This window comes from Polyergus mexicanus, unplaced genomic scaffold, assembly GCF_030449975.1.
Source record: "Polyergus mexicanus isolate NDT 795.1 unplaced genomic scaffold, iyPolMexi1.0 SCAF_173, whole genome shotgun sequence".
Classification (NCBI taxonomy): Eukaryota; Metazoa; Arthropoda; class Insecta; order Hymenoptera; family Formicidae; genus Polyergus; species Polyergus mexicanus.
Genome location: NW_027223493.1, coordinates 14,300 through 26,435, shown reverse-complemented (window position 1 = coordinate 26,435; position 12,136 = coordinate 14,300). Strand labels below are relative to the sequence as shown.

General features: G+C 36.6%; 1 pseudogene; it reads left to right on the top strand.

Annotated features, from left to right (window-relative positions):
* Window positions 1-9,462: 9,462 nt before the first annotated feature.
* Window positions 9,463-11,624, top strand: LOC138944366 (uncharacterized; annotated as a pseudogene).
* The last annotated feature ends 512 nt before the right edge of the window (window positions 11,625-12,136 follow it).

Here is a 12,136-nt window from a genome sequence, read left to right as displayed (position 1 = left end):
AAGACTTACCAATCTCATATATTTCCAGAACGCTGAATGAGGCAGAAGGAAGGTATTCAACAATAGAAAAAGAGTGTCTAGCCGTAGTATACTGCACCACACACTTCAGGCACTACCTGTATGGTAGAAAATTCACAATCCTTAGTTTGGCTATATTCAGTTAAGGATCCCAGCTCCCGATTGTGGAAATGGAGGTTAAAACTCTCAGAGTATGATTACGAAATACAATACAAAACCGGGAAAACTAACGTAGTAGCAGACGCACTCTCTAGAAACCCGCAACCTCCTGACGCTTCTCTACTTCCCTTAATGGAGTTTGACGATGATTCGAACGAATCCCTGATCTCGTATCAAACAGCGACGCAACAATTTAGACCGTCTATCACTTTTTCTCCCAATGATACTAACCCCACACTTATCCTTAACTCCCAGCGACAGATACTTACCGAAGACTTAACTGAAGATGCTTTACTAACTCTACCCGCAATAGCAAGAACGTCATCTCAACCTTTTTTCCCGAACACCGAGAGCTTAGACGAAAGTCCAGAAGGGCAAACACAAGAACTTTCCGATGGTGAATCAGAAACATCAGAAAAGGATTTACAGGATGGAAGCGAGCTCAATATATCAGTATCCCCCCAACCCCGCTCTTCAGACGAAGAAAATAGCTTCAAAATTAACGAAACGCGTGATTCGCTACTTTCTCGAAAGGATAATCATATCATTTTTACTACACTCGAAGGACATCCTTACGACAAGGGCGCGAAGGATTACTTAAGGTTAAAGTTATGATCTTGTAAGCTCGCTCCATAGATTACGATGTCATCTAAGTATACCAAGCATTTTATTCCTTGTATGCCTATCAGTATTGAATTCATTAGTTTTTGAAATGTGGTTGGCGCATTTTTTAATCCGAAGGGCATTCTATTGTATTCGTAATGCCCGTGAGGTGTGGAAAAAGCAGTTTTGCATTTGTCGCCTTCTTCCATCGGAATTTGGTGGTATCTGGATGCTAGATCCAGGGTTGTAAAGTACTTGGCGTTTCCAAGTTGATCTAATATATCCGTTATATTCGGTAGGGGAAATGAATCTCCTATAGTTAGATCATTTAGTTTTCTGAAATCTACGATTACTCGTAATTTCGGTTTTTCTGACGCGTTGGCTTTCTTGGGGACTACCAATAACGGTGCGTTCCATTGACTCGTGCTTGGTCGGATTATTTTATTTCTTAACATTTCTCGGACTTGTCGATTTACTTCCTCTTTATGCTTCTCCGGCAGGCGATAAAGCCGTACATTAACCGGTGAGCTATCTGCTTGCGTTGCAATCTTATGCGCGACGGAATCTGTGCATGTCAGTGGTTCTCCTTCGATATGCATCACGTCGCTAAAATCCTTGCAGATTTCCATTATGGTTTTCTTTTCTTCTTTATTTAAATGTTTTGTGGACTTGGTTAGAGGGCGTGCGAGTGAGTGGAAGCGTGCTGAATGCGTGCTTTAGTTTAAGCTAAAATTTATAAGTATAGGGAGTAAGAGAAATGTTTTTGTAAGGTAAGATAAAATAAGTGAATAGGAAGGAAGCAGGGTGAGAGAAGGCAGATGTAGGGGAACAATAGTTTGGTCGTAATAGGGTAAGAAAGGGAACGACAAAGGATTGAGGTTAGAATGTCGAAACTGCCAATGTATAAGAAGGAAGGTACGGCAAAAGCCGGTAAGGAAGGTATTTGCAAGAATGGAAACCCAGTGGAGGATGGTAAAGAAGGTACGGTAAAAAGAAAGGTAACGTTTGCACTAAGAAGGAGAAATTAAAAGTATACGAGAGAAGAGGACAGAAGGACAGCTGGAAGAAGAGGAAATGGGTAAAGCGGTTAGAAAGTTGAAAATGAAGAAGGCAGTAGAGGTGGATGGAATACCATTAGAAGCTTGGAAATTCGGAGGAGGTGCAGTGAAGATAGGGCTGGTGGAAATATTGAGGCAGATATGGAAAGAGGGATATATACCCAAGGACTGGAAAATGTCAATAATTGTCCCATTGTATAAGTGAGGTGACACTAATAAGGCTGGTAACTATAGAGGCATATCTTTGCTGTGCTCGACTTGTAAGATATATGCTGAGATTTTGAGGAACAGACTTGAAGACGAAACAGAGAGACTGAGTTTGCTACCGGAAAGCCAGGCAGGATTCAGAAGAGGAAGGTCTTATCTAGTGCAGAGAGTAATATCTTACGGAGTGTAAATATGAGGCTGGGAGGAGAAGAAGGAATTAGAAAGAGTGATGTTAGATTACATAAGATGGTTATCCAGGTTAGAATTCTGTACGCCAAGGTATTTAATGTCGAGAGAATTAGGTTTAAACAAATTAAGGATAGAGTGGGGCATAAGAGATAGAAGATATGAGGAAAAGATAAGAGGTATGGAAGAAAGTAGATGGATAAAAAAGTGTTGGATGGAAAAAGAAATAAATAAAGGGGGGGATATGTATAGTAGGGAGAGAGAAAATATTATAATAGAAATGGGTGGAGTATTGAAGCATTAGAAATTTTAGAGAGGAAGGAATTGATATAAGTGAGGAATCGAGAAATAGGGACAGGGAAGGCAGAGACAACTAGAGGATAATAAAATTAGGGAAACTAGATATAATAAGAAATAAAAAATACAAATACAAGGATTTGGAAATAAGGTTGGAAGGGCCAATGTATATAAGGGAAGGAAATGCGGATATAGGAAATTTGGGAGTGGTGCACTTGGATACAGTATAATTGGACACGGTGCAAATGGACACGTTACAAATGGACACGAGATTTTGCACACGGTTCAATTGGACACAGTGCATTTGGACACAGTAATTTTGGATACAGTAGCTTTTGGACACATAAGAAAATACGCATCGTTTACTTGGACACCGCTCACTTGGACACTGTTCATTTGGACACCGTTTGTTTGGACACAGAAAGATGCGCACCGTTCATTTGGACACCGTTCGTTTGGACACCGTTATTTGCCCACCGTTCGTTTGGACACCAAAATTTGATTTAAGTTATACGACGTAATCCACACCAAATTTTTGTTTTAAATAAGAAATAGGTTTGGGTTGTATCTTCCGGAAGTGGAGCCCCCCCGCAGGGGGGGCGGAACCCACTGTATCCATGCATGACATCCAAATATGCGAAAGGCTAAACAAAGTGCTAAAAGCAATGTAAAATTAATGACATCAGTATCAGAGATATATAAGTATGAATATATTTTATTTTGACAGATATTATAACCTTCAAATGTATCTCCTTTTCACGATTTCATATTTTACATAGATTTACCAGTATAAAGTGTTATAAGAATACTGATTATATTTTCCCAAAATGATTTTTATTTCTCTCCATCTGTGTACATATTCAAACAAACAGTGCGCATGTTTCTGTGTACAAATGAACGGTGTCCAAACGAACGGTGGGCAAATGAACGGTGTCCAAACGAACGGTGGGCAAATGAACGATGTCCAAACGAACGGTGTCCAAATGAACAGTGTCCAAGTGAGCGGTGTCCAAGTAAACGATGCGTATTTTCTTACGTGTCCAGAAGCTACTGTATCCAAAATTACTGTGTCCAAATGCACTGTGTCCAATTGAACCGTGTGCACAATCTCGTGTCCATTTTTAACGTGTCCATTTGCACCGTGTCCAATTGTACTGTGTCCAAGTGAAGGCCACTCAGGAAATTTAGGCGACAGCGTAAGGGCTTTATTAAGGTTAAGGTGCGGAAACATGGAGGATAGAAATAAATAAATATTAACTATGGGAGGAAGCGTAAGCCTGTGTATTTTGCGGTATAGGCGAGGATTGTATAAGTCATTATTTTAAAGATTGTGATGTAACTAAAAGATGGTTTATAGAAATAGGTAAGGATGAGAATGAAGTAGAGGAAAAATTGTGGAAAGATGTGTTAGATGATGCGAAAGGAAGATTATTAAGGAAAATTTGGAAGTAGAAGGAGAAGGTTATAAGAAAAATAGGAATATAAGATAGTTATAAGTAGTTATAAGGGTATACATGAGAGAATGAGAAAGGGATGTGAGTTATAGGTATTGTGTAAACCAAGTCCACTTCTTGGCGTTAAGCTGAAGTTAAATAAAGATTATATATTATATTTAAATGTTTTGTACGTAATAATCGTAATACTTTTTCACTACGCGGGGTTACTTCCTCTTTATTTGGCGTTCGTATTACGTTAATTTCTTCTGTTTCACTTCGTTTGATTTCCTCTATACTTACTTGCGGCATTAGCATTTCGATAGTGTTATCCGTTGTATTTAGAATGCTGGCTGCACATAGGTAATTCGTAGGTTCTACTAGACAATTACCTATGAATATTCCTGGTATCGTTTCTTCTGCCTTTATCACGCCTATCGTGTTCTTGTCAGTAGCGACCTGTATTATAGTTTCGCTATGTGGTTTCAGCGTCATTTTTAGATAGGGGTAAAGCTTTAAGATATGCTGTCCTACCTTTAATTGTTTTGTTTTATAATTGCAAGTGGCTTGATGTTTTCGTAGGAAATCAACTCCTAGTATTCCGTCATATTCTATCGGAAAATCATGCTTAACAACGTATATAGTGTGCTTGATTCGGCGCTCTCCCAGAGTTATTGTCGCCTTAAATTTTCCAAGTGTACATATCTTATGTCCCGTTACGCCGGTGAGCGTTATTTTTTCTTCTTCTATTAATGTTTCGCCTTTTAAATGTTTCACTTTAATTAATGATATTGCGGCTCTTGTATCGAATAGTAAATTTATTTTTTCGCGTTTCGCTTCTCGCATTGGTAAGGTGACAAGATCCAATCCTGTCTGTATATGCGGCGTATTTTTGAAGTGTGATACTTAATATTCCATTGCAGGTCGGTGCGACTTTCCTTTGTTCTTTTCCTCCTCATCGCTACTTTGCGCGGAGTTAAATTTCTTTTTTCCTTGCTCGCTATTCTTGCGGTTTTTATTTTCCGGTCGCGAATTATATTGTTTGATTCGGCTCGATTGATCTCTATTGGGTCGTCCGTGTAATAAGCAACATTCTTCGCGATCATGTCCGGATTTTTTGCAATAGTGGCAATATTTATTTACCGTATTTACGCGGGGTTGTCTATCGGGTTTCGGCAATGAGAATCGATTTGTGTATCGGCTAGTTCGACAATCTCGGCCGTAATGCCTAATTTTTTCGCATTTTTGACATTGCACGTTTATTTTATTTTCCTGTTTATAGGTCGGTGTAAAATTTATTTTGTTTCGCGTACAGGTCGCGGGTGGTTCTTTAACCTTTTCTTCCGCGCTGGCCGCTGCTATTGCTTCTTGCAACGTAGCATATCCTCGCGATCGAACAATTGTTTTAATTTCGTCCTGCAATCCTATTTGGAAATTTTCTAAGGCTTGTTGTATTATTTCCATTATTGCGCGTTTATTATCTACTGTATGATATCGTCCTTCCATCATTGATTCGTACAGCTCCATGGCTAGTTTGTCTGCTCTAAGTCCGTAAGTTCGTGCGCTTTCTCCGTTTTTCTGTTTTAGCGTATTGAATTCAATTTGTAGATGCGTCGTACTCTTTTTACTCGCATAGCAGACCTCTAATTCATTTTTTAATTGTGCGAAGTCTCGAATTTTTCGAGTTTGGAAATCTAGCATCGCTCTGCCTTTTAATTTCGTGCATAATACTGCTCCTAATAGCGTTACTTCATCTAACGGGTCAATGTGTTCTACTGCATATGTAGTCGCGCTCAAAAATTCTTGTAGTTTATTGGGTGATCCGTCGAATTCCGGAATCATTCCACGAGCCTCTTTTAATGGTAAAAATCCGCGTCCTCTTCGATGTCGTACATCCTCGGGTGTGAACTCGTACGCGGTCTCGGTTCTTTCTTCCGGTGGAGTTCTATGCCCGTTGTTTTGTCGGGGTTGCGATCCTTTAATTTTCAAATCGTATATCTCGGCATGCATACTTCTAATTTCTCGTCTAATTTCCCCTTTCATTTCCCGCAATATTTCCCTAAAGTCGTCGGCTGCTTCGTCCGTTTTTTTCTGCGGTTTGTGTTGAGCTCGTGCGTTTGATTGTGTCGCGTTTCTAATTGCTTCTTCTTGTAATCGCTTAATTCCCTCATCAATATCTTCTGATGTGATGGGTTGCGATGCGGAAGCGTTTGAGTTATACATGTCTCGAATGCGATAGATTTCGTCGGGGTCAAAGATACTTGAATCGTATGACGTTAGTGAGAATTCGCGGCGGTGTGTTAGTCTACTGGACGCGCTTATTGATGATTCGACCTCAACATCTAGTTCTATATTATTAGCTATTAAACTGTTATCTAATTCGCCGAATGGAAATTCGCGTTCGACTACAACGTTTGCTCCGAGTTCTGGTTCGGACAAATTCTCGCTTGAATTTAATGCGCTTAAATTTCTTCGTACGTTATCGCGTATATCCCGAAGTGCTTCTACTGCTACTTTTATAGGGCTTACTGCGCTATTTCCAGGGTTGGGAAAGTTACTTTATAAAAGTAACTCGTTACCGTTACCGTTATTTTTTCTAAAAAGTAACTTGTTGCCGTCACCGTTATTTTTTCTAAAAAGTAACTCGTTACCGTTACTCGTTACTAATTTTAAAAAGTAACTCGTTACCGTTACAGTTACTAAAAAGTAACGAGTCGTTACAATTTCCGTTACTTTTTTACAATACAAACTAATAAATTATTTTGCATAAGAAAAACTTTTAAAAAATTGTAAGCAATATTTCATTCAAGGTTTATTACAAAATAAATGATTAAATTTTATCGAAATTCTTTATTAATTTTTAATAAAATTTGTTGCTCCATAGTATCATCATTTAAATGCCCTCTTTGTGGTGTTAATACAGAGCCACCGATGCTAAACATTCTTTCTACAGATGCACTGCTTGGTAGAGCTGTATTATATATAATAAAAAGTTTTTTTAAGTTTTGGATAGTCGTTTAACATTTCTATATTACAATTATTTGATTTTAAAAACCGTTGCGATTCTTCTTGTTCAGATTCATTTTGCACCGTTTTTTGCTCAAAAATGAAAAAATCATCGTGATCGTCAGATTTTCCAGCTTTTGAAGAATTTTCAGTTGATCGGATTCCCAATAAATCCTCCAAGTAATTTTCAGCACGTTTTCTTTTTTCTCCGGTTAACCAGTTTAACTTAAATTTTGGATGTAAACATGCTGCTATTATTAATTCTTTTGTTTCAAATATTGTAAGAAATCTAAAATCAAATATAGTAAATTAAGCGACATTGTTTGTTTTATTGAAATTAATACTTTTGAATCAATAGTTTAAAATAAAATAATATTTTTCAATTAAATCCTTATTTAAAATTAAATAACATATGTATTAATCAAATTAATAAGTTACCTTTTATTTAAACCTTGCTGAATAGCTTCAACTAATGAATGGCAATCTATAAGGTCAGATTTATTGAGATTTTCTAATTTTCGTTGCAAGGTACTTAGAACTGGTAGTAAATGAGAGCTCTGCTTTTCCGAAAATATAAAGCTCTCATTGGATATCGCGCGTCGCGTCATCGCACTGGTCTGCAAGAGCCATAAGTTGATCAATCACATTCAAGCATTTTTACAACATAATAAGAATGCTAATTGGTCGATTTGCTTACGGCTTTACGGTTAAGATAAAAATTTTATCACGCACAATAGCAAGAATAATATCTTAAATAAATCAAAAAATTTGAAAAAAGTAACGATAAAAGTAACTGTTAAATTCGTTACTCGTTACCGAAAAATGTAACGAAGTTACTTTTTCCGTTACAAATAAAATTTGTAACGCCATTACCGTTACAGTTACCGAAAAAAAGTAACTGTAACGGTAACGGCGTTACAAGTAACGCGTTACTTCCCAACTCTGGCTATTTCTAATGGCTCTATTCGCTGGTTCGCTAAATAGCTACGATTTATTCGCTACGCTTTTCTGTGGTGCATTTCGGTTTTCCGACATTCACGCGTTTACAAATTTTAATTTCTCGACTTACAATAGTACGATGAGCAGCATTCTTTCGTTCGATGTCGGCCGTCGGGCGTTGATCGTCGCGTGCCGTTGAGACAGGTCGGTGCGCTTTCTCACAAGGGGAGGGCCAGACGTGCCCATCTCAAATTCAAGTGGTGATTTTTCTATGAATAGTCCTTAATGAGAAAGAAATTGTGTTAAAGTTTTAGCGCGCGCTTTTCACGCATTCGTCAAAAAAAAATTATGAAAGATTTTCCAGCCCGACTTAACCGCTTCGCGATAGACGATAATCGAAGCGACCGTGTGGCTGAGCGGGTAGCGCTCAGGTCTTGTAAGCGCGGGATCGCTGGTTAGAATCCCCGAGTGTAATTTTTTTTTGTATAATTTTGTTTTTTCGTTCCCAGCAACATTTTAGCATTAAATAAATAAATATTGCGCGAGTTTTTCATAATAACATAAATTGCTTTCTATAAAAAAACAGAAGGAAATGAACAATGTTTAATTTAATCGTAAGAAATATGTTAATTAATAAAATAATAATTATATAAACAACAAATTCACAATGCCCTATAAATAAAAATATTTCGTTTGAATTTCATGCGTTACAGGTTCACAATTTTGATATTTTTATTATTCGGTTTCGGATTGCTTTTCGTATACCTGACATTGTGAGCAACGAAAATAAATGAAACAAATTTGTATAATATAAATTTTTTATTTTTCGGCGCTGCTTAAAAACGTCCACCTTCTACTCGAAACTAACGGTCGACTGATGACTGTTTCAAACAACCGACTCTTTTCTTTTCTTCGATCCCCTCCACTCACTTTCACAAAACAGGGCGACCGATCCCCTATCGCCTATTCGAAACTTATAGCTGCTGTTGCTCACAAGGTCAGGTATACGAAAAGCAATCCGAAACCGAATAATAGAAATATCAAAATTGTGAACTTCTAACGCATGAAATTCAAACAAAATATTTTTATTTATAGGGCATTGTGAATTTGTTGTTTATATAATTATTATTTTATTAATTAACATATTTCTTACGATTAAATTAAACATTGTTCATTTCCTTCTGTTTTTTTATAGAAAGCAATTTATGTTATTATGAAAAACTCGCGCAATATTTATTTATTTAATGCTAAAATGTTGCTGGGAACGAAAAAAATAAAATTATACAAAAAAAAATTACATCGGGGATTCTAACCAGCGATCCCGCGCTTACAAGACCTGAGCGCTACCCGCTCAGCCACACGGTCGCTTCGATTATCGTCTATCGCGAAGCGGTTAAGCCGTGCTGGAAAATCTTTCATAATTTTTTTTTGACGAATGCGTGAAAAGCGCGCGCTAAAACTTTAACACAATTTCTTTCTCATTAAGGACTATTCATAGAAAAATCACCGCTTGAATCTGAGATGGGCATGTCTGGCCCTCCCCTTGTTAGCCAAAAATGCAGAGAAAGCGTGGTTTTGTGCAGCTACGAAATGTTGTAAAAAGCAACATTTTGAAAATACGAAAAGAGGTGATAAAAGCAATCGATTTGCAAACAGAAGAAGAGTATGATAAAGCAATGGAATTACAAAAAGATATCTTAAATATTCCTAGCCATATATTTGGTGAATATAAACAATGTAAGGAACGCGGTCGTATATGTGATGAAACAAAGAAAAATTATGTACTATATCTCAAGTTGCACGGTCTTTACCAAAAAGTAGAGAGTGCTATCGTATATTTAAGCGCTTATTCCGACAGCTTGTTGCTGAAATTCACCAACAATCTTGCAGAATCGTTCAACTCGATAATATGCAAAGAAATTGGTGGAAAATGCATCAATTTTGGTAACCGAGGCTCCTACAATGCTAGAATTGCGGGGGCAGTTGTGCAACATAATACGCAACAAGTTCTCACGCAAGTGCATAAAAGCATATGTAAAAATGTTCCTCCCATTGCCGAGACTCTGGAAAAGCGACGACAAGCAAAAGTTGCAAGAATCAGAGAATCTCGGGAAATGAATGGAAGGCAAAAGAAATTTAAACGGGAATCGGTAACAGATTGTCATTACGGCCCGCAATCACAAAAATCAGATTTCTCACCCGATGTTTTCGAGCAATTTCGAGAAAATCATTTGGAAAAGTCGTTTGAAAATGGGAAAAATTGCAGACAAATTGAACGTGATACAATGGCGCAAAATGAATCGGATTTGTGGCATTCATTGAGACATGAAATGTTGATAGCATCTAATTTTGAAATCATATGTCGCATGAGACCAACGTCTTGTGCCGCGATTGTGAAAAACATTTTATTTCCTCCCTCTATCGATACCGCAGCTATGAAATATGGTCGCGAGATGGAAAAAAATGCAAAAAAGAATTGACTGTAACACTGAACAAGGAAATTAAAACTTGCGGATTATTCATTCATATTGAAAATCCATGCTTGGGTGCTTCTCCTGGCGGACTCATAGATGAAGATGGTTTGGTAGAAATAAAATGTCCTCTGTCAGCTGAGCATTTAACAGCGGAAGAGGCCATAAAGATGCTACCTCAACTAAAAGGCATTTTTGATAAGAACAATCCAGATAAAATGAATCGGAATCACCGATTTTTTAAGTTCAAGACCAGTTAAATATAACGCAGCGAGATTATTGTATTTTCGCTGTGTGGACGCCAAAAAGCTTGAAAATAATACGAGTAAATAGGGATAATGTATTTTGGAGTAATCAAATGCTGCCCTTTTTAACATGTTTTTATTACGATTGCATGCTTCCAGAAATCTTGGATAGTCGGCATAAAAGACATATGCCAATTAAAAATCCAAGATATATAAATAGAAGCTCAACAAGAAGTAGCCAAAAAAATAATTAATCGAAAAAGTCTTCGATAATGTAATATAGAAGACGAAAATATTATCGACGATAAATATTTCGAATCGAATGTTCTACCAATGGAAGCAACTGTTACTGCTGTTACTGCTCTGAGTGCAGAACAAGATGACGATTGCATAGTTGTTAGTTACTCACAAAATGAAGAAGAGCTAACTGAAGACGAGATGGCAAGACAAAAAGAATTTCTCGATAACTCGATTGCTCCTTTTTATTTAGTAAAGGATAACATATTATCTGAGTATAGCAAAATAAATGACGAATCATTAGACCTATTTCTACGCGTCGTAAGAGATAATTTTCCTTTTGAAACACAAAGTGTGCTATATTTGGAATATTCTCATATAATTGAAGCAAGTCGTAGTGACAAAAGCTTACAAATTATTGGAGGAAATTGCAGTGATCACTGGCAATGTATATTTTTGGACGGCACCAAACTTCAAGTGTACGACAGTCTACCCTACAGTTGTACATACCATAAATTGGTGTCTAAAGAAAAAAATTACATTCATCGTCGTTATCCACAAATAAGTACAAATAATATAATATTTGAAAAGGTTCAAGTACAACCTGATGGCACATGTTATGGAATTTATACTGCAGCTTTTGCTACAACTATAGCCTTAGGAGGAAATCCTTCTAACGAGAAATATTCCAATAACGTGGAATATATGAGGCAACATTTTCTAACAATTGTAGCAGAAAATAAATTATTGCCTTTTCCAAAATAAAAAAAGATTATCATTGTCCGATAAATTTATCATTATATTGCAATGAATATCGTTGGAAGAAGATATCTCAATGTAAATGTCTCGTTTGCAATAAAATCGGAGAGATGAGAAAAAAACATTATAGTTGCGTTCTCATGGGATTGGGCGATGGAGGGGCCCATTCTATCCTCAATATCTGATATAATATCCAAATATTATATCATATAATTTTCTATTATCTCGATGTACTTTTGGAGCAGAAAATATAATGTGACAGTTTGTAAATATTACAAATATATAATTATACAAAGTTTAAAAATTTGCATAATATATTTTGCATTATTATTTGCTTTCGATTATATCTATTTAGCAAACAAGTCGAAAATTGTGACTTGTAGAAAATTATACACAAATATTGCTAATATACTTTATATATATGTATATATTGGTATATATATATATATATATATATATAGTTTCATTGAACAAGAAACGTTCTTTAGAGAAATTTTTCTCAGTTGTTAAACTACATT